Here is a 22,780-nt window from a genome sequence, read left to right as displayed (position 1 = left end):
TACCTTTTGAACCCTGGTGGTCTAGCAGTGAAGCGGGGCAGGAGCAATTTTCCTTTGTTCCTGCCCCATGAGGAACCGCAATCAGAAATGGCTGTGCAAGTTCCCGGGGCAGTCTCGCAAGAACTCTGAGAATTTTGGAGAGGGTGGGAGCTGGCAAGCTTTGAGCATGCACAGAAGTTCAAGGCCCCGCACCAGCTCAGAACCTTGGTGTCAGCTTCTTTGAGCACCGGAACAGTAAGCCTAATGCCAACTGGGCAGGGGAAGACGGCAGCGCCAGTCATGGGGGGAGAAGGGTTTGTGCTGAAAATAGCACCAGTCGGGGGAGAAGGGTTTGAGCTGAAAATAACACCGGTCATCGGGGGAGAAGGAGTTGTGCTGAAAATAACACCAGTCGGGGGAGAAGGGTTTGTATTGGAAAATAGCAGTCATCAGGGGAAAGGGGTTTGTGTTGGAAAATAGCACTGGTCATTGGGGGAGAGGATTGGGTTTATGGAGGGCTACGTTTGAGAAGGCCAATGAGGATATGAAACAGAATTATGTAGAAGAATCTTCCTAAAAGTGTACAGTGTAAAGGAAGCTGTCTTGTCATTATTAATCTTGCATGGCTTATTTAGGATGCCCATTTAACATACTCCTAGGAAGCTGCCTTTTCCTTTCCACACCAGTACTCTTTCTCCTCCCAGCATCAATGGCAGCCCAGTATTAGAGACTACTCATGCTACACAGGAGTAAAGAGTGGGACAGGTTTGTCTTCTGCTGGCAGGACAATGAGGTCACACCATGATCACCCAATCTCGGTTTGTATTTGAGTCAACCTTTTTGGGGGGAAATGGTTACCTTGGTTTATATTCAAGTATATATGGTACTTCATAAATACCTATCCAAGAATCATAATCCTGTAGCAGGGTTATTTTAAAGTTTTTATTTATGTTTAGCTACCTTTGGATTCCATCCCAGTGATTAGTTTTAATTAATGTTATCTGCTTTGAATCTTTTTTGTTGGGGGGCGGGAAGAGAAGAAGGTGGACTAGAAACACACATAAAATAAAACTTCTCTTTCCTTTCCCTCCCCCTTGCCTCCAATTGATGCCCAATTTCTCCTACCATTGTTTTCCCATGCACAGCTACTATACTGGCTCATTACTAGCCTCTATCTGCAGAATCTCCAGAAGGAGAGTTAAAATGGCAGGGATTCCCACATAGAGGAGACGAACATGGTACCAAAAATAAAAATAGTCCTACCTACCTCTCCACCCACCAAGGCATTACAGAAACACTAGAAAAGTTACATGTACAGAAACAGAATAATACAGATTTGTCTTCATTTACAAACATTAAACCAGAAGGCCCAAGAAAAAGCCAAAGTGGGGGGGAGCTGAGAGCAGGAGAAAACAGCCTCTCTGGAAAACCTTAGGAAAAGCCTAGTTACTCCCAACCCCCACCTTCTCCAATACAGATGTGCTTTTCATCAGGAAAAAGAAAAAGAAAAACTACACCCAATGTCAACTATTTTTCTAAAATTCTTACTTACATATTCAGTGCGCCATCCAACTCAAAACATCTCTCACTCTTTCCCTCTTCCTGAAGTCAGGCATCTCTGAAACTCAATCCTGGCTGCTTAGCATCTTGATGGCATCTGAAACATGAGAAGACAGGTGAGCAGGCAATGGATACCATGGTTTTGCTCTAAAAACAGACTAAGCACATAACAACACAAGAGAGATCTCAGCTACCACACATACAAGGGATGTTTAGCCTTTTCTATCCGTTCCAGACTGCAGATAGGCTAGCTCATCACCACTCCAGTCACAGTGCAATAAAAAAGGTCTCTCTCTTTAGGCTTGCTGCCTAAAGGCTCCTTTCCATCCAGGACAACACTGTCACTGGGGCACTTTCATCGTTCTTGTTCCATTAGCAACACTTTGCCATTTAACAAGTTTCAGGCCACTGACTTTAGTGCATCTCTTCATTAGTGCATGGCCACTCCTGGAATAGACAGCCAATACATTGCTGGTGCAAGATCAAATTAATTTTTTTCATTAGAAGAGAAGCCATGTCGTGTCTTATTACAGGAGCAACATCCTTTCCCTTTCTTAAAAAATAGTGCTTGCCAAGGAACACACACCACTGCTGATGTCCCCTCTGCACTATTCAGTCCTTATAAATCTATCTGCTTTCTCCATGCAAGTCATTTATCCTCACTAAAACATCAGGAGGAGGATAAATCACTTTCTTTCCCCAAATCTCTTTTTAAGAGCTCTAATGTGGGCTTACAGGATAATTTGAGATTATAAATGGAGTCCATTACTGGCCCTGTGCATGAATGAATCATACTGCTGATCAGTTCCCAGTGCTGAACTGTCAGTCAAGTTGCAATGGCATCCCTCCAGAGTCCAGACCACTACCAAATACTAGGAATCCAATGAGGATGTGCATTCTGGATAGTAATGGGTCTCACCAAGTTCCTCTCACCCAAAGTCATAGGCAACTCCGGCCTGGTTTCCTGGCAGCACTCAGAAACTTAGATTCTGCAGTAAGAATCTATGACAATTCTGTAACAGGTTCATTAAATTTGAAATTTTTCCAAATTTTAAATAATGTTACATTTTGCATAATAAAGTAATTTTCCAAACCTCCTTTGTGTCAGTTATCACTTCAATTTGGAAGGATGTGGGGGGAGGAAAGAAGAGATGATAGTATTCAAAATTAACACTGTGGACCAATTACCCCCTTCTCTGGTCAAGTACCTGGATTTTTTTTTTTTTTTTGGGGGGGGGTGTTAAGAAACTTCCCAATCTCTTCTAAAGCTATCAATGTGAGTCAAGGAGGGACACATCTATCTAGGTTTTTTTTAAAAATGGATGCATTTGTGCTCTGTGCATTTATCCTCTGTGTATCTTTTAAAACCATTTTTTGAAAAAAGAAAAAACACATCCAAAGGAAAAAACGCACAGAACAAGTGACTGAGATGTAGGAGGGGGCCATCATTTCATAGTAGACAGGCCACACAAACATCCCAGCAGAACATGGGGGCATCATAGGGGGCACTATAGTGAACTACACATAAAAAAGTTCCCAGGTACATATCTCACTCATCTCAGTGGAATTGATGCCTCTGACGCAGCGAACCAGAGCGAAACGGAGATCTTCCCGTCGGGTCAACATGTTGAAGAATCCGGGTGTAAGAACAGAGAGTGTGTATATTTGGGAGAGAACCTGGACATTATATGCAGCTATAGTGTTTATGTCTTGTTCTGCTCATTATGCAATATTTGTGATTGTAGTGTTGAAGTGCTTATTCATCCACAAGTATCACTGTTTGGAGCTTTTATACTGGCGTGCTGAATGACATTATGGCGCTCTACAGGCTGTTATAATGCTGGTTTTTCACTTTTTTTTTTCACCTTTTTGTGTAAAGTCATATGTGCAAGTGTGTATCTTAATGAAGTGGAGTTTTTTTGCCAGATGAAGCAGAACTGAGGCTTTTTCTCCACTTCTTTTTTGTTTTCGTGTTTTGTCCACTTATGTTTGAGTAACTGTAATGTTTGGTTGGGTGAAGCCTTTACAGTGGGTGTAGAGTCCCCTGTTAGTTCCATATAGGGTATTGATTAGAGTATAAGAATTAATTTACAGACCCTGGTTCCTTAGATGTGTGTGTAGAACGCTAGCAAACCCACCCAAAAACCTACTGGACTATACTGTGCTCGGTTGAAGATGCTGTGTTTTATGTGCTTTTGAAGCAACCCTAGGTGAGACAATGGCACCTAATTTTAACTACCGAGAGCAAGATTTATTGGAGTTGTACTGTCCAAGAAGGGAATTATAATTTGAACATGGTATGAGATTATCCTTGACGAGAGAAAGGAATGTGATGCATGCTAGGGTTGGGAACTCTATGCTTTCAATAGTAGGAGTGAAATTGTGGATTGCATTGACAGGTCACTTACTCTTATGTAAGTCCAGGGATATTTAAAAAAAAAAAAAGCACATTTGAAGACTCAGCTATTTGTTAATGCATTGCTAACTATGGAAGATGTAGGATACCTTTTGTTGAGTATGTGTTATATTGTTACTATTTATTTGGTATGTTGTTTGTAAACTACCTAGATTTTAGGCGGTATATACATTTTTTTAAATAAAGAGTTTGATTTTCTCATCAACCTGCTGTTATCTGTTTTTTCCACATTGGATCCTGTTAGCAGACTGCCTTGTTGTTCTTTGGGTAAGCAAACAGTACGCATACATTAGCCTGCACTAGTGGCAGCTGTATTGGTGCTGCATATGGATATATCCACACATGTGCTGGAATGCTACTCTGCACCTAAATAGTGTTACTATTGCAAAACTTGTATGCACAGAGTAGCATTCCAGCACATGTGTGGATATATACGCATGCAACTCTGGGGCTAATGCACTCTTCACAACACCAACAATATTTATGAGCACATAGAGAGCTTGCATGCACATTTCACACATGGAACGTTAAGAAATAGATATGAAATCCTGACTTAATGCTGCCTGTGGAAAATGAGCCAATCTTTTACTCCTCCTCTGACCCTAAATTTAAGCCCCTACCCCCCCCCCCCCCACACACATGTTAGAAACTTGCACTCAGCTTTTGTGTTTTCTGCATACCTTGGTTGAATTTAAATCTCATTTATCATGGAATTTAAACAAGCTATGTGCTGATGTTGGTGCTTCTTTGCATACAGTTAAGTTCACTCACAAAACTGTGTGCAAAGACAAATGCACCTCTCAGAAGACAGAAGCATAAACAGGAGCGCACAACCAGAGCACTTAAAAGTGGCAATGCTGGGAATATAACTGAACCCTTATATAGCAAAGAGCCCAAAGAAAAGCAGATGTCGTCATCTCCTTTATCCACTCCATTCCAGGACATCCCACTATACTTCCACTGAAGCAAGGAAAAATTCTGGCATGTTGGAAAGAGGAAATACAGCCCTCACCTATAGCAATTAAAAATCTTTTGAAAATCACCATTTTCTCATCCTGCCCACCCTTGCAATTCATACTTGTGAGCTGTCATGCATACAAGTACCTAGTGTATATGAAAAGTAACTACAGGCTGTCCTCGGATTAAGAATGAGTTACGTTTTTAAAGCTGTTCTTAAGTTGGATTTGTATGCAACTCAGAACTTGTAGATTTTAAGATTCTTGCTGTGTACCTCTGCTCCCAGCTGACAAAAGGGCCAGCTGTCCCTAACCAGTGTTCCCTCTAAGGTACAGCATGCACAACCACACACTGTTCTTAATGTGGCCATGCATTTTTCCTGAATTTGCTACAGGAGAAGTGTAGGAATCTATGCCACTGGAAATTCTCCTCAGTGAAATCAAATGAAGCCACAACTGCAATAAGTACGAGTTGTACTTAAGTCAGGCATCTAACTCGAGGACTGCCTTTATATACCAGCCATAAGCCAATAAGAACTACACTTGGAAATATACTACAAAATGCACACAGAACACACAGTTACACACTGAGTAGTCACTGTACATATGTGTGTGTATATATTTTCCCATTAAATTATCCTTACTCACCTTGCTAGTATCCATCGACTCAGCAAGAGGAGTTGGGTCACAATTATCCAGCACCAGTAGGGTGCCACTGACTACACATTTGCTACACACTCACCCATGCAGACCTTTCAGCAGATAGAGCTACCCCAAGCTACAGAGCTAGGACTGTCTGTTCTCTTCCTATTACACTGAATCTGAAAACAAACAGCAGAGGGGGAGGGTGGTTTTGGCATGCAGAGAGAGAGAGAGAGTGGGTGTATACAGTTCTCAAATGCACGGTGACAAGTGATCCTCCATCTGAGAAACACGGTTTGTTGTTTCATCATGACAGAGGGAGTGATGGAAAGCAGCAAAAAGAAAACGAGATACCTGAATTACAATACAAATTGGAGAGAAATGGGGGATATCAAACATCTCCCTCTTGCATCACCTGTAAGAAAAAAATAATAATCAGGTATTAAAGCACTCAAGTCATTACATTACATTACATTAATGACTTCTATTCCACCTGTACCTTGCAGTTCTAAGCGGATTACATCAAAAAGATAACTGGACATTTCCAGGAAGAGGAATACAATTAAAGATGTTGGGCCTAATACATCAAAACGATAGCTGGACTTTTTCAGGAAGAGGAATATAATTAAAGTCGTTAGGTCTAAACCAATTTTGAAGGGAGGATACTAAGAGGGAGAGAGAGAGGAAAAGAATGGGGGTTAGGACATTTGGATGAATTTCTTGAATAGTATGGTTTTGTTTCTTTTCGGAAAGCTTTGAGGTCAGTTGAAGCTGTCAGTAGGTTGGTGATGGAGGGGTCCAATTTAGCTGCATGTGTTGCTAGTAAGTATCCCCTTACTCTGCAATTCCCAGCCAATACCCCATCCCCTGGCGCCATTCCCTCACACTGCAACCCCAGAACTCAGCCAATATCTTCCACCGCTGCTCAATGCTTGCACTCCCCCCTAATTACTAATCTACAAACACACACACACACTTTCCTCTTGCAGATATTCAAGCTTCAATATCTTATAGCAATACTGGCAGTTGCCTGTTATTTAGAACATATTTTATTACACAGGGCACATTCCACATCTTGTGCTTTGTAGCTTAATTGTTTTAATTGTTCCATTTCTGCTCCCTGAATCCTTACCATTTCGCTCCTGTCTTCTCAGCTATGGAACACCTAAGAGTTTTGTGTTGACACATGTTTTTCTAACTTGCCAGTTTCCTTCAGTTCCACTGGGCTTTCAGCTCAGCTGGAACCAGGACCAAGTCCTGCACTATAAGCTTTCACTGTGATCATAGACATTTTTGCCCTATAATTTTTTTTTTTAAACATTCTAGTAACATATCCCGTCATGGTACATGGGTTTGTCGTGCCACTAGGGTTTATGCGCATCTGAGAAGCTGAAAGCTATACTATCAGTAGTTTCACTACCAGCAGGGCCTTCCAAGACAGATTTCAGCAGAGATGTCAGACTCATGATGTACCACCCATCTGTGCAGCAGCAGATAGGCAGTGTTGGAGGCGAAGGATCGCATTTGATGCGACGATGGCAACAACGTCAAATTTATACTGTGCAGAAGAAAGGCCCTGCAATCTACTTCTGTATTCTGCCACAAAAACTTGATGTTCATCAAGTCGCTAGGATTCAAACATGAGTCGACACACATGACAATAGAGGACTATTTCAATGCCTCTGACAGTACAAGAGGCTGTGGGCAGAGTGATGAACATGCTAAGAATTAGACAATCACAGAAGGGACCCGCTGCAACCCAGAGAAGGTGGAAGGGGATAGGTGAGGGGCACAAGGTATTGAAAGGGTGGAGGGGGATGCAGCAGGTAGCCAGTGTGGCAACAGAGGGGTTTTGGACAACAGAAATGGATGCACAGAAAAAGTAATCGGGTCATAGACTCTCTCAGGCTTAGACCATCTATAAATCACGAATAAACTCCACTGCAGTATTCCCTAAGCCCTGGTGTAGATCTTGTGCTGATTGTACATCATTGTGCTATCTGGAATCAGGGATGGACAGAAGATGCTGCACCTCCCATGACACACCCCTGTACCCCCCCCCCCCCCTCAGCATGCATCTGTTGGCACTAGACATTTTAGTGGGCTTATATGTTTTGGCCATAAAAACAGTAAGCTGGGATTTTAGCACTTGTAAAATGACCACCACAGCGAATGAAACCTTGACTTAGGTTCTCTCTTTATTAATGTATTTTTTTTAAACTTATATTACTTGCAAAACACCGGTTGGTGCTTTTGATGGATGGCATTTCAAATGATAAATAAACCTGGATCAAGGCCTCAAAAAATGTGCTATACTTTAAAGTATATTAAGGAAACTGACATTTTCCTAAAACACAAAAGGTTAGCTATGACCAAACCTTGCCCTCTCAAGAACCAAGACGCAAGACAGAATGGAGACATGACCTTCACCTGCACCAGCTACCCTTTCACTCTGGACAAGAGCATACGATTCCCACTCTCTGTCTCATTAGATCTCTATACCACATTCTCCTTAACCAATCTGTAGCCACCAAAACTAGGTCTAAATGACCCTCTTTTAAATGATTCTGCCCAGTAAGGTCCTCAGCAGAAATACATACAATAGCACAGTCCTTAAGCCACTGCTGTACCAGGTCATATATTCCCAATGACCACCACTCTTTTCTGTCACAGAAGAGTTTGGCAACCTTCATGTTCACAGCATTGCCATGAGATCCATAGATGAAATTTCCCAATGCTGTGTACACTGTGTATGAAGGCTTCTTCTACCAGGGTGTTTCTGCTTTGGCCATATGCACTGTGGTTAAGTCTAAAGATGGTTTCTCCACCTAAACCAACATCAGCCTGGCCTCTACCAACAACAGTTGTTGACCTCTGGCTCCTCCCTGACAATTTACACAGCCCACCGTCATTTTCAAACTGAGCGTCAAGACTCCAAATGAAGTCACATTAGTTAAGGCAATTTCACTTCACTGTAGACCTCTACTGTGACCCATACTCAGCAGCAGCTATCAGTCTGGAGCTGGGAGTCAGTACATGTTCACAGATATGACCACTTCCTGTGTTCAATGCCTTGCTCCAAACCAGTGGAGCCCTAGCCACATGGCCCATCCACCATCTCCCAACAACTTCTTTGCTGTATCCACTGTTAGGAAGACCTTCCCCTGCTAGGTGTTAAAGTGTGCCCCTAAATATTCCAGTACCTGCAACAAGACCATTTGCTCTTGGATGACCATTTGCTTATTTGCTCTTCCAATTCCTACAGAGAATTCACCCTCTTGTAGCTTCCTAGCTTTTCTTGTATGACTTTGTTCCTATCAACCAGTCAACCAAATAGGAATGAATAAATACTTTCTCCTTGCACAACATGGCTGCCATTCTCAGTACAGTGATGAACCCAAATGGAAGCGTGTGAAACTAAAAATGCTCATCCAGAGCTGCAAACTTAAGGAAATGTTGGTGCTCTGGCTGGATAGTGATATACAAGTAAGCTCTTTCAGATTCAGAGATGTTAGAAACACTTACTGATGCACTACTTACTACATTCACTGATGTCTCCATATAGAAACTTGGTAATCATAATGGCTTGTTTGCACACACAAGGTATACTTTTTTAATGGGATAAAAAGATCCTTCCTTCATGGGTGCCATAAAATAAATTGAATGCCAAACCTGTGCCTTTTTCTACAATGGATCCTTCCTTCATGAGTGCCATAAAATAAATTGAATGCCAAACCTGTGCCTTTTTCTACAATGGACCCTGCAGCCACAACAACCTCTAAGTCTGGACAGTTGCTGCCTTTACCCAAGGCCAGAAGAGAATCTAAGAAGGCACCAGAAAGCTGTTAAGCAAACTCCAGAGCATAAACTTTACATACGACTTCCAGAACCCACTAATTCATGTTTTTGGAACCTACTTCTAGCAAAGATGCCTTAACCATCCTCTCCCTGGAGGGGGACTGAAGAACATGTCCCCAAAACCTCATCATGAACCTCAAGAAGGGCCTGAGCTCCTTGGCTCAGACTTTACATGCACTCCAAAAGAACTAGCACCTAAGGAAAAACTGGTTCTGATGCATACCGCTCATGCTCTCCTCCTGTCCATACCTCCTGGATTCCCTAAACCAGCTCCAAGTGAGTCTCAACTATATCATCTAGCACGGTCCTCCAGGAATCTATAGACATTTGAGTTCCCAAAACTCATAAGCTTATCCAGATCCTCACCAAAACAGTAGCTTTCTCTTAAATGGCAATTTGCTAAGATGGTCCTTTGAGGTCAAATCTGGCAACTAACCCCTCAACCATAGAAAATGATGAGCCAACATTAACAGTTCAATTTTCTTAGCCAAAATCTGATGAGATCAAACAAGGTATCCACCAGAAAAGCTTTTCCCATCTCAAGCTGGTCTGCCTCTGAAAACCTAGGATCCCCTGGGCAACTGCTCAGAGCTCAGAGCATATAATCCCCTCAGATTTCTGTCTGCAGAGCCTGAATGGCTATCCTGATAGCTTGCTTTAGCAGTTACTCCATCCAGTAATTCTAGTACCTTTACAGCTGCACCTTCTTCTGTGGTATTGTCGTTTTAAGCATGGCAAAAACAGCACATCCATATTCAGGCTGATGCAAGCCTTCCTTGCTCCTTCACAGAGATCTGATAGAACCTAGTCATAAACCGTGCTACCCTGAAACCCCTATCCAAACCCCAACCCATTTGGCTGCTATCATTTCCTTGATAGAACTGGGTTGGCCACTGTTGGAAGCAGGATACTGGGCTTAATGGACCTTCAGTCTGTCCCAATATGACAATTCTTATGTTCTTAATTTGGAAGAGGGCACATAATCATCTTTCATGGATGTAGCACCCAGATCATTATTCCAACTAGAGAATGATATGGAGACAAATCCCATCCCCATGAGGTCAAGGACAGAATGAGTAGTTCTGTCCTTGTCCAATCCCTGCATGCTCTGTCTTCACCTGCACAAGCCTCAAATGCTTTAAAATCATAAGTACCCTATATCATGTTACAACTTCATTCTGGGTCTGACTTTATAAGACTTCACAAGTATGACAATGTCTTATGATCCAATATCTACCTTCTCTAGAGTTACAGGAAGCATAGAAAAATCAGTGCAATATAGTCTGCTGTACACTTAAGAGGTCTGTCTCCTGCAAATATGTAATGTGAGCCTGTGGACTTTTAACACTCTCCAAATTCTTCCTCACTTCAGCTGACATTTAGACAGATCACATGGATGATTGACTTGGAAACATTTAAAATGTTAAAACAGTAGCCCCCAAACTGTTGATCAGGGCCCCAAATAAAATCATATCATCAGTTAATGGAAAAATAAAGATCAAGGCCCTGTGAGCCCCTACTTTGATCTATACCAGCAGCATCAGTCTGGAGAGCCTGAGTTAGTAGTAAATGTGTATAGGTCCATCCTTCCCCTCCTTCAGTTACAGTTGTATAAGTGTGTGTGCATTGGAGTGGGGGATGAAGTAGATAAAAGAAGAGGGGAAGTCTGTTCCTCCACCACCACCACCATCTAGGAGTCACAATTTTTTAATGTGGTCAAAGTTTGGGAAGAACTGCCTTAAAATCATTACGCAGGTTTTCTTTTTCTAAGATAGAAGACCATCATCCTATGCCAGCAACCGCCAGTCCTCCCCTATTCTCTAAGTTTACCAAATTTCCAGGTCAGAACCTCAAAATTTGCAAGGTGTCTGAACTGAATTTGCTATTCAACTTTTCTTCTCCCCTCAGAATAGGGATCTTTGCCTTAAGAAAACGCCCTTCCCTTCAGCAAGCCAAATTACTCTCACAAGCATCCTCTCGGGATTCTCTAAACACCCCTTATCCCCCCCCCCCTCCCCAGCAATCTCAAAACTCCCACAACTCCCCCTCCACGTTCCCTTGACTACGCCCGAAACTATTCCTCTCCTGGGCTCCCCAAACACTGCGCACTCCTTTAACTAGTGCCTCCCCCCCGCGGCTCTCAGAAGTTTCCCCTCAAACACTCCACTTTCTCTTAACTACCCCCCCGGATTAGTAGTAGAGACGGCCTTTGCAGCTACGCACTCGCTCGAACCGAAGAGCTCGTCAGTGACAACGACCCTGGGGGGGGGGGATAAATACTTCGCCGACATCCCTCAGTCTTCACCCTCCTCATCCTCACCTCGCTCTCCCGCCGCTTCCAGGCTCCTGCTCCGCTCGGTGATCCGCACCGTCCCCTGCAAGGCCACATCAATCGCTCCAGAGCGTTTTCCCTCCTCCAAACACTCCCACAACTTTATTAGCACGAGCAGGCTGCACGCGCTGACAAGAGGTGAGAGGCGCATCAATCGCTCCAGAGCGGTGGTCTCAAACGCTAACCCTTTGTAGGGCCACATTTTGGATTTGTGGGTACTTGGAGGGCCTCAGGGAAAAAAAAAATAGTTAATGTCTTATTAAAGAAATGACAATTTTGCATGAGGTAAAAAAAACTCGTTATCGTTTATTAATCTTTCCTTTTTGCTAAGTCTTAATAGTGATATTGTCATTTATAGGTAAAGAGACATATGATCAAGAAACTGTTTTATTTTACTTTTGTGATTATGATAAACATACTGAGGGCTTCAAAATAGTACCTGACGGGCCGCGAGTTTGAGACCACTGCTCCAGAGCGTATTCCCCCCTCCTCTCCCCAACACTCAACACAACTTTATTAGCAGGAGCAAAAAAATAACATGGGCAATCGTTCTCCTCCCCTCCTCTTTCGAGCACAAAGGAAGAGAACTTGTGCATGAGGGTACAGTTAATAGCTTAGTGATTAAAAGTGAATCTAAAGTTCATTTTAATTATTATGTAAGCTATTATTTTTATCAAACAGAAATAGGAAAATACAGGATTCAGAGGGGACAATGATAAGAACCAGTTCCAGGTTCTGTGGCCACATTTTGGGAGCTAGGGAAGGGGGATTACTTTTGGAAAAGTGGAGTACTTGCCATTGGAATGTAGAGTATTTGGGTGCTCAAGGGAAGGAGGGTTCTTAAGGGTGAAATTCAGCATCTTCTAACGCACAACATCCATCTCTCAGAACCGGAATACCTATCAGCGAGACAACATAACCATATACCAGCACATGCCCTGCGCACAAGAATTCCTGCTGGAAATACCCTCCTTCAAAGACATCAAATACAAAAGCTTCAGGTCAAGAATGTTCTCTGTGATGGCCCCAATGTGGTGCAACTCCCTTCCGAAGGAGTTAAAACTAGAAAAGACACCAAAAAATTCAAGAAAGGGATTTAAAAAAACATCCTTTTCACTGACTACTTTTACTAATAATGCAACAACCAGGCGTAAGCAAGTAGGTTTTAGATTGAAACTAGATTTACATATATATACACATTATATATATATATATATATATATATATATATATATATATAGGATAAAAGCATCGTAGTATAAACCTAAGATGAGTATTTACATAGAGCATATATAACCTAGAATGAGCATCTATGGAGCATTTACATAGAGTAATGCACCATTACAGAAATTCATGTTTTGTACCACCATTACAGAAGCTTATGTAAGCCGTTCTGAATTGACTCTCCAGTTATTAGTAGTGGTATAAAAGCTTTCAATAAACAATAATGAAGGCTATTGTTAAGTTGATTATTTTACCACAGGTCAGGATATTTTACCACAAGATGGATTAGTTTAGCTTAGGGTCATAAAATAGGACCCTTTGTTAAAATAACTGTAGCCCATGTTGATAACTTCCACCCAAGTATTATTTGCCCCATAGTATAACTTAAAAGGCCCTAATGAAGCCTGACTTGTCTTACTGCAGTGATATATAGGTTGTCACAAGTTACAAAGTAATGAGATGTAAAACAAGCAAATGCATCAAAAGCAGTCACATAATGTGACTTGCTGTGGGCACTGTGTGCACATCATAAGTTGCATTATGACTATGAGCAAAAAATGATGGTAAAATAACTCCAGCCAAAAACAGAGTTATTTTACTGTGGCGGCAACATTGGATTCAAAGCTGCTTAAAAAAAGCCTCTTATCATGACCCCTGATCAACCTCCTCCCCAGCATCCTAAGGCCACCCCTCCATCAAGGATCCTTTATCTATTGGTCTAGTATTTTTTACAGGCATGAGTAATTTCCATTCACTCCTGCCCCCAAAATACAGAATTATGACTTTTAGTGGTAGTAGCATGAGACTACCATTAGGGGCACAATTTTGGAAGCAATAGTGACTGGGAAAGAGCAAATGGGAATGGAGGGGATGCTGGGGTGGGGATGGGAGGTCGTAGAGGTCTTCAGGGGGGAGATTTGAACTGGGGTGGTAATAGGAGGTTATTACCAGCAGCTCTGCAGCCCCTTTAAGATCAGGCTCAGGAGCATTGGGCTGTGGCTTTGAGGTCTGATGATCCCAGGCACATACACTAGAATAATGCTGCTTTCAAGGTGGCTCACAAGCAGAGTTATTCTTATACCAAAGGATTCAGCAACCTGGTTGCTGGATCCTGTGGTAAATCAATGTGTAGTAAAATCTCCCACCTTGATAACTACCCCCTTTAGAAAGTTGAAATTCAGAATCCCCAGGATAGCTTTCTCAGAAATACTCCCCATTCCACTCATAGGACCCAAGAGGCAGGCAGAGCTCCAGAGTCTCAATGCAGGGATGAGGGATTTAGAAACTCAGCAATATTCTTGGGAAGAAGCAGCCTATTCTGTAAAGATGGACTCCAGGGTGGAACCAGGCTGCTAGCAATAATATTTGAAAAGGAGGGAAAGCTGACAGCTGCCCAGGACCATATGGTTTGAAGAAGGATATTAAAACAGATTACCACAAATTGCAATGATTACCAAAGAGGGTCGAGATATTGATTTTCTAACGTGTCTGAACATTAATTTTTCAGTTATAAAATTTTCACGATACCAGTATTTTATATTTTGCTGTCTGAGCAAAAAGAAAAGCACCAAGGACCTCCAGGATTGGGATAGCAAATCTTTTATTGCAAAATCTGACATGGACCATGTTTTGACATTTACACCTGCGTCAGGGGTCTGTTAAAATAATATAAATATATATATAATAAAGTTAAACTACCTAAAAACCAAAAACATCAATGAAAATCATTGAGTTAATTGAAAAAAACATGTATCAACATGCAATTATGGTTAGTTAGGTGCCATCGACTCATGTTCGAGTCCTATCAACTTGATGAATTACAGATCTAAAAATAAATCAGTTTTGTGCTAATCCGGTAAGGTCCTCCAGCACAGTGGTTCCCAACCCTGTCCTGGAGGACCACCAGGCCAATCGTGTTTTCAAGATAGCCCTAATGAATATGCATGGAGCAGATTTGCATGCCTGTCACTTCCATTATATGCAAATCTCTCTCATGCATATTCATTAGGGTTTCCTGAAAGCCCGATTGGCCTGGTGGTCCTCCAGGACAGGGTTGGGAACCACTGCTCCAGCATCATCCTCATGGTTGTTTTCAATGTGTCCAGCCATCTGATTGCAGGTCACCCTCTTCGCCTGGTTCATTCGATCTTTGCAAACATGATGTCCTTCTCCAAAAATCTTCTGACAGTGTAGCCAAAATAAGACAGTCATAACTTCATCATGTGGGTTTCAAGTGACATAGCCAGTTTGATCTCTTCCAGAATCGATTTGTTAGTTCTGGTGGTCCACGGAACACATAAAATCCTTCTCCATAACCAAAGCTCAAATGAGACAATCTTCTTTCTGTCTTGTTTCCATAGAGGGGCATAATCAAAACAAACGTCTAAGTCCATTTTGGGCTTAGGGCACTAGTCACCTAAAGTCGGCAGCGTCCAAAGTCCATTCTTGAAAAATATGTCCAATTTTTTTTTTTTTTTTCAAAAATTGTTTCCTTCTACATCCAGCCTTTTGATTATCCAGACCACTAGTACGTCTATCTTTATACTACATTCTTGTCAAAAAAATTGTCTTAAGTCCCAAATGCCTAGAACAAGACCTTTTAGACATGGGAGGGGCCAGCAAAGTGATGGACTGGTCACACAGACATAGCAACATTGTATTGGGGCACCTTACAGGGCACTGCTGTGAACTTCACAAAAAGAGTGCCACATAAACATCTCACCACAACTCCCTTGCAGGTCTTGGTGAGCCCCCCAACACCCACCCAACACTATACCCACCCGTCTACAACCCCAATAGCCCTTATGGCTGCAGGTGCCATCTATATGGCAGTCGAGTAGGGTTTTGGTTTTTTTTTGGGTGGACTCACATTTTTCACCATGAATGCAGTGGTTAGAGTGGTTTATGGGCCTGAGTCCTCCTCTCTATTGTTCACTAGCCCACCCGCCAGACTACTTAAGCCACCTCTGTGCAGTTCTACTAGGCTTTCCTATGCCAGGTGCTGATGTTCTGGATGCAGGTATGTATGTTTTTATTCAAATTTTTATGGTGGTATGGGGAGGTCAGTGATCACTAAGGAAGAGTGTGGGGTCTGTACTTTGTGTTTGTAGTGGTTATCTGTTTACTTTGGATACATTCTGGGCACTTAGACTTGTTTTTAGATCGCCTAAGTCACAATGTATAAGTTCTGTCCAGGCAGCCTCGTAAAACTTTTGATTATCCCTGCAGTACGACTAAGTCTAGGTCGGCCCACATCACACCCTAACCACTCCTTCAAAAATGCCCCTTTCTGCTCTGGATGCACAGCAGAATTCAGAGGCCTAAAAAGTGTCTGGATATGTCTTAAAACCTCATTTCGATTATTGGCACTTGGACGGCCTGTCGTTTGGTGCCAACTTAGGCAGGTTTTTAGACATATTCCTGTTTTGATATGAGCCCCATAGTGTCCAGCTTTCTCTTCCATAATTGACCACTGAGAAAATTAGTGCATGGAAAAGTCTGATCTTCTTTTGGAGTCTTATTTCCTTGCCTTTGAATACTTTGTCAAGAGCCTCCATTGAAGAACGATCTAGTGCAGTGGTCTCAAACTCAAACCCTTTGCAGGGCCACATTTTGGATTTATAGGTATTTGGAGGGCCTCAGAAAAAAATAGTTAATGTTTTATTAAAGAAAAGACAATTTTGCATGAGGTAAAACTCTTTATAGTTTATAAATCTTTCCTTTTGGCTAAGTCTTAATAATAATAATAATATAATTTATAGCTGAAGAGACATATGATCAAGAAACTGTTTTATTTTACTTTTCTGATTATGATAAACATACCGAGGGCCTCAAAATAGTACCTGGCGGGCCACATGTGGCCCCTGGGCCGCACGTTTGAGACCACTGATCTAGTGTTATTCTGTAGAATATTTCTTCCCTGCTAATTGCTTCTTTGTTTACGAAAGAGCCCAGGAGATTGAAATCATTTACAACTCCTATTCTATCATCTTCAAGCTCAAAATCTTCATTTTCCACATTCATGATCTTCATCTTGTTTTTGTTCAGTTCTGATCTCATTTTATAACTTTCGGCTTTGACTTTTCTCAGTAGATACAGCATGTCTTCTTTGCTGCTGGTGATGATCGTTGTATCATTTGCATAGCGCAGGTTGTTTATATTTCGGCCACCAGCTTTGAAACCAACACTCTCTTCTTCCAAATTTGCTTTTCTGAAGATGGCTTCACCGTAAAGACTGAACAGGTAAGGTGACAAGATGCATCCTTGCCTGGTGCCATGTTTTATTGGAAACCAATCAGTGTTGCCATATTCTGTTCTCACTGCAGCTTCTTGATTTTTGTAGTGGTTCTTTATCAGCTGAGTTATGTGTTTGCAGACTCTAGTCAAATATGAAAATTGGGGACAAGTTACACACAATGTAACAAGAGTGAAAAGGTGCATATATCAGAAAGAAAAAATCACTCTATGGACCTGTTCAAAGAGTAAAGTTGATTGAATGATGTAACACAGTTCACCAAAACTTGATTCCCCTCCTTGATTCTGAGCAAGTTTTGGTGAACTGTGTTACATCATTCAATCAACTTTACTCTTTGAACAGGTCCATAGAGTGATTTTTTCTTTCTGAGTTATGTGTTTGGGCATTCCCATTTGTGCTAAAGTTCTCCATAGTTTATCATGATCTACACAGTCAAAAGCTTTGCTGTAGTTGATGAAGCAAAAGTACAGGGGCTTATGGTCTTCTTTGCTCTTCTCCAACATCCATCTAACATTGGCAGTAATGTCTCTTGTCTCTCGACCTTTTCTGAAATCAGCTTGAACTTCAGGTAGTTCTTGCTCAACGTATGATTGTAGCCTTCATTGTATTATTTTCAGCAATATTTTGCTAGCATGTGGAATTACTACAGTTGTTCTGTAGTTGTTACAGTCCTTGGTGTCAACTTTCTTCTCGAATCAGCTGGCCATGTTTTTTCCTTCCAAATCTGTTGACACAGTCGAATGAGGGCCATGATAGCACCTTTTGAGCCTTTGATTTATTCAGTTGGAATACTATCGATACCAGGTGACTAGTTTTTTTGATAAAGCTTTAACTGCTGCTATGATTTCTTCTTTTAAAAGATCTGGTTCTTCTTCAGGGTCAAATTAAAATGGGAAATCTGGCAGAAGTTTAAATTCTATACCAAAAGACATCTAAACGTGAGACAAAGTGAAATTCTTAAAGAATTAAGGTCTCCTTTTATAAAGCCATGGTAGAGGTTTCTATCGCGGGCCTGCAAGGTAAATGCTCCAATGCTCATAGGAATTCTATGAGAATCAGAGCATTTAACTCACCAGCTTGCGGCTTGTAAAAGTCAGAGTAAATATGAGATAGGTTATTGACAAGGGATTCTGTGCTTGGGGAAATGTGTAAAGATATGGATTATTTTTTACAACATTTGGTGACATCTCTTTGCTCCTACATCAAGGATACTACACAGTTTTTTGAAATTTTTGCAGGAGTTGGATGCTTTGTACCCACCATTACTAATTTAATATCTCTAAATGTACAATCTTTCTGCACTAGTGTACCACAAGGAGAAGCATTAGCAGTGATGAAGAAGAGATTGGAAAGAGTTTCTCCAAGCACAGTTGGTAACAACCCATTTATTTATTTTTACTGGAATTGACTGAGGTGGCCATGAAGTTTAATTTTTTTTTGACTACCAATTCTATCAACAGATTTCTGGAATAGCCATCAAAGTTGCTTTTTGCTCCCACCGTTGTGAATTTGTTTATGGCGAATTTTGAGAAGTGGATGTATCTATCAATTTTTTATTTTTTTTAAAATCCTCAAGTGATTTGCTAGAGGCATTTCATCAACAAATGTTTTTTCATTTGGAAAGCGAAGGAACTTGATTTTATATGAAGAGAAGTTAAAGGTTAGGGCTCTTCAGCTTAGAAAAGAGATGGCTGAGGGGGGATATGATTGAAATCTACAAAATCCTGGCTGTTGTAGAACAGACAAAAGTGAACCGATTTTGTACTCTTTGAAGATTAAGGGACACTCAATGAAATTATATGGGTTTAAAAAAGGTTTGGATAATGTTTTCTGGAGGATAAGCTCATAGACTGCTATTGAGATGGACATGGGGAAGACACTGCTTGCCTTGGGATCAGTTTGGACAAGTTATTGGAGGAAAAGGCCATAGTCTACTATTGAGGCAGACACGGGGAAGCCACTGCGTGCCCTGGGATTGGTAGCATGGAAATGTTGCTATTATTTGGGTTTCTGCCAGGTACACACTTGTGACCTGGATGGCCACTATTGAAGCAGGATTCTGGTATAGATAGACCATTGGTCTGACCCACTGTGGCTATTCATATGTTTATATGTTTTTATTGGTTGTTAAATATCTAAGAACATAAGCATTGCCTCCGCTGAGTCAGACCCGAAGTCCATCGCGCCCAGCAGTCCGCTCACGCGGCGGCCCAACAGGTCCAGGACCTGCACAGTACTCTTCTATCTATATCCTTCTATCCCCTTTTCTAGTAGGAAAATGTCCAATCCTTTCTTGAACCCCAATACCGTACTCTGCCCTATTACGTCCTCTGGAAGCGCATTACAGGTGTTTACCACACGTTGAGTAAGGAAGAACTTCCTAGCATTTGTTTTAAATCTGTCCCCTTTCAACTTTTCCAAATGCCCTCTGAAATACCATTTTTCTGAAAATGGATTTTTGGATGTTTTGGTTGTTTACCAACAGGATAAACTGACCGCTACAGTTCATGTCAAAACCTACAAATCACAACACTTTATTGCATTTTGACAGCATGTAATCCCAGGCATTTGAAAGCCAGCATTCCATTTTCTCAATTTTTACATCATCACATGATTTGTTCTTCAACCACAGAGTAAGAGAACTAAGACATTTAATTTTATGGGGAGAAAACCTATAATTTTGGTTACCCAAAGAACATAGTTAAACAAGTAGAAAAACATCCTTTTTTTAAATCCTAGAGATGCTCTGCTTATTTATGTTCAGCAACAATAACAACAAGATTAACTGATAAGAGCATAAGAATTTCCGAACTAGGACAGACCAAAGGTCCGTCAAACCCAGTATCCTGTTTCCAACAGTGGCCAATCCAGGTCCCAAGTACCTAGCTATATCCCAAGTAATAAAAACAAATTTTATGCTGCTTATCCTAAGAATAAAACAGTGGATTAATTCCCCCAAGCCATCTCAATAGTGGCCTATGGACTTCCCTTTTAGGAATCTATCCAAACCTTTTTTAAACCCCGTTAAGCTAACTGATTTCACCACGTTATCTGACAACGAGTTGCAGAGTGAAAGAGCAGACGAAGAAGGTCAGGAGGCATTTGGAGTGGATGAAGTCGGCATGAGTGCAGAATTTAAGTCAGTGGTTCAGCAGACGTAGGTAGTGGATTTTAGAGCTCAGCCAGGTCTGGGGTTTGGCGCACCTTATGGAATGTGGAGTGGGGAGAGGTGTCTAGAGCAGAGGAGAGAATGGTATTATAGGAGGAGACAGCCTCATTAACAGACTTGTGTAGCATAGTGGTTGTGAGAAGGGGTGAAACAGTAATTGAGAAAGTGCAAGGGTCAATAGCCTGGAGATTCCTAAATGTATTTGTGGAGATTGGCCAGATCGGGGGGGGGGGGGGCAATGGATGGTTAAGTGACTTGTCCTGGGTCATAAGGAGCTACAGTGAGAATCAAACCGTTCCCCAGGATCTCAGTCTACTGCACTAGACATTAGGATACTATAGCTTCATAATGTAAGGTTCCACATTAGGAATCACTGCCCAGGAAAAGAATCTAGGTGCCATCGTTGATGATACATTGAAAGTAGCAGCAGCAGCTAAGTAAGCAAAGAGAATATTAGAAATTATTAGGAAAGGAATAGAGAATAAAACTGAGCATATTATAATGTCTTTATATCACACCATAGTGTGACTGTACCTCAAATATTGTGTGCAGTTCTGGTCACCACATCTCAAAAAGCTCCTCACAGAATTAGCAGAATTAGAAAAGATACAGATAAAGGGAATAGGATGACTTCCCTATGAGGAAATAGCTAAACAGGCTAGGGCTCGTCAGTTTGGAGAATAGATGGCTAAGGGGAGCTATGATAGAAGTCTATAAAATACTGAGTGGAGTGGAATGGGTAGACCTGAAGCACATGTTTACTCTTTCCAAAAATACCAGGACTAGGGACCATGCAATGAAGCTACTAAGTAGTAAATTTTAAACAAACTGGAGAAAATATTGAATCACTTAACATGTAATTAAACCATGGAATTTGTTGCCAGAGAATATGGTACAAGCCGTTAGTTTAGAAACGTTTTTAAATGGTTTGGACAGTTTCTTAAAAGAAAAGTCCATTATTAAGATGGACTTGGGAAACCCCACTGCTTATTTCTAAGATGGACATCATATAATTTTGCTTGTTCCAGGTTTCCGGGTCTCGCTGCGTCTTTGTCAGATAGAAGCCAACATTTCAGCCAGCATGCTGTGGCTTTCTTCAGGGTATGCTCTGAAGTCTGCATTGTGACTTTGGAAATAGTGGGTTCACTGTCCTGATTGGGAACAGGGCAGTCCATCAATTTGAATTTTGACGGGAAATCAGTTGGTCGGAAATTGGAATTTTGTTGCGAAAGTCCATAGAATGGAAAAGTCTCTGGTAGGTTTAAAGATGTTCTGCCCATGGACCTGGGTTAGATGTTCTCTCAGGGTTTCCACAGCTTGCATATTGTAAGGATTGTAGTGGCCCCCACAATGTTAGGTTGTAGGGGTTACGTGAGAGGCGCCCTTACAAACGCCAGGTCCCGGATTCAATACCCTCACAGAAGATTCACCAGGAGTAGAATCAAATAAGAAACACAGCCAGAGGTGATTGCATAAAGAATATATTATAGAAATAGGCTTACAGAAAAGCAATATTCATAAGCATTACAATTAAGCATTAGGGTTTCCGAGACAGAGAGAAAGACTAGAGAGAGAGAGAGAGAGAAAGAGATAGATCCTTGTGTGTTGCAGAGAGGAGGCTTTTATAGCTTGGAATCTTATTCTGAATATAGAAACTATTGTATTTCCCAGTATCTTTTCTGTTTAGAATTTGTAAACTGTTTGAAACAATGGTTAGTTTAATTGATAAGGAGGGTGTGATACTTGCAGGCATGGTAGATGGGATTAGTCTCTGGCTTCTTTGTCCCGTTCAAGCAGCCTATCTTCTTGATAAACAATCCAGTCTGGCTGGGTGCTTAATGTATGTGAATTCTAAACTAAACTAAACCTTAGGTTTGTATACCGCGCCATCTTTGCAAGCGCAGAGCTTGGCACGGTTTACAGAGTTAGGATAGAAAGGAACTCCAATGAAGGGTTAAAGGAAAGGAACTAAGAGGGTAGAGAGGGGCCAGGGTACGAGAGAGCGGGAGGTATTAGATTTTTGAGAAGAGCCAAGTTTTCAGGTGTTTGCGGAAGAGTTGGAGGGAGCTGGAATTTCTGAGCGGGGATGTGAGGTTATTCCAGAGTTCTGTGGTTCTAAAAGGGAGGGATGTTCCAGAATTCTGCATCAACATTCCAGAGTCAGATTGATATAATTTCCCATAGGCCTTTGCTGACATTGGTTAGGGCAACCAAAACTGCTGATTGCTAGCAATGCTAGAGCTGACACATATAATTTGTTTTGCTTGGGATCTTACTTTAAATTGTGAGGACGCAGACATAATAAATATGTCAACTGCCATGATATAAACATACTGCTATGCAAGTATTGTTAGGACCACCATTCAGACCATGAACAACTGAAACAAGT

The 22,780-nt window shown here is 41.5% G+C and overlaps 1 protein-coding gene across 3 annotated transcripts in view; it reads right to left on the bottom strand.

Annotated features, from left to right (window-relative positions):
• TJAP1 (tight junction associated protein 1) overlaps window positions 1-22,780 on the bottom strand; it is a 98,036-nt gene that overhangs the window by 53,209 nt on the left and 22,047 nt on the right. The window contains exons 1-3 of one of the 3 annotated variants that reach the window (XM_033938791.1): window positions 11,732-11,913; window positions 5,908-5,968; window positions 1,532-1,636 (exon numbers count right to left, since the gene is read on the bottom strand). The gene's annotated coding sequence lies outside the window, so the exon portion shown is untranslated. Of the gene's footprint in view, window positions 1-1,531; window positions 1,637-5,907; window positions 5,969-11,731; window positions 11,914-22,780 lie in introns of those variants that run through there. The other 2 variants (XM_033938793.1, XM_033938794.1) reach the window with 2 other exon arrangements.

Source organism: Geotrypetes seraphini, chromosome 3, assembly GCF_902459505.1.
Source record: "Geotrypetes seraphini chromosome 3, aGeoSer1.1, whole genome shotgun sequence".
Taxonomy (NCBI): domain Eukaryota; kingdom Metazoa; phylum Chordata; class Amphibia; order Gymnophiona; family Dermophiidae; genus Geotrypetes; species Geotrypetes seraphini.
This window is presented reverse-complemented; position numbering and strand designations above follow the sequence as displayed.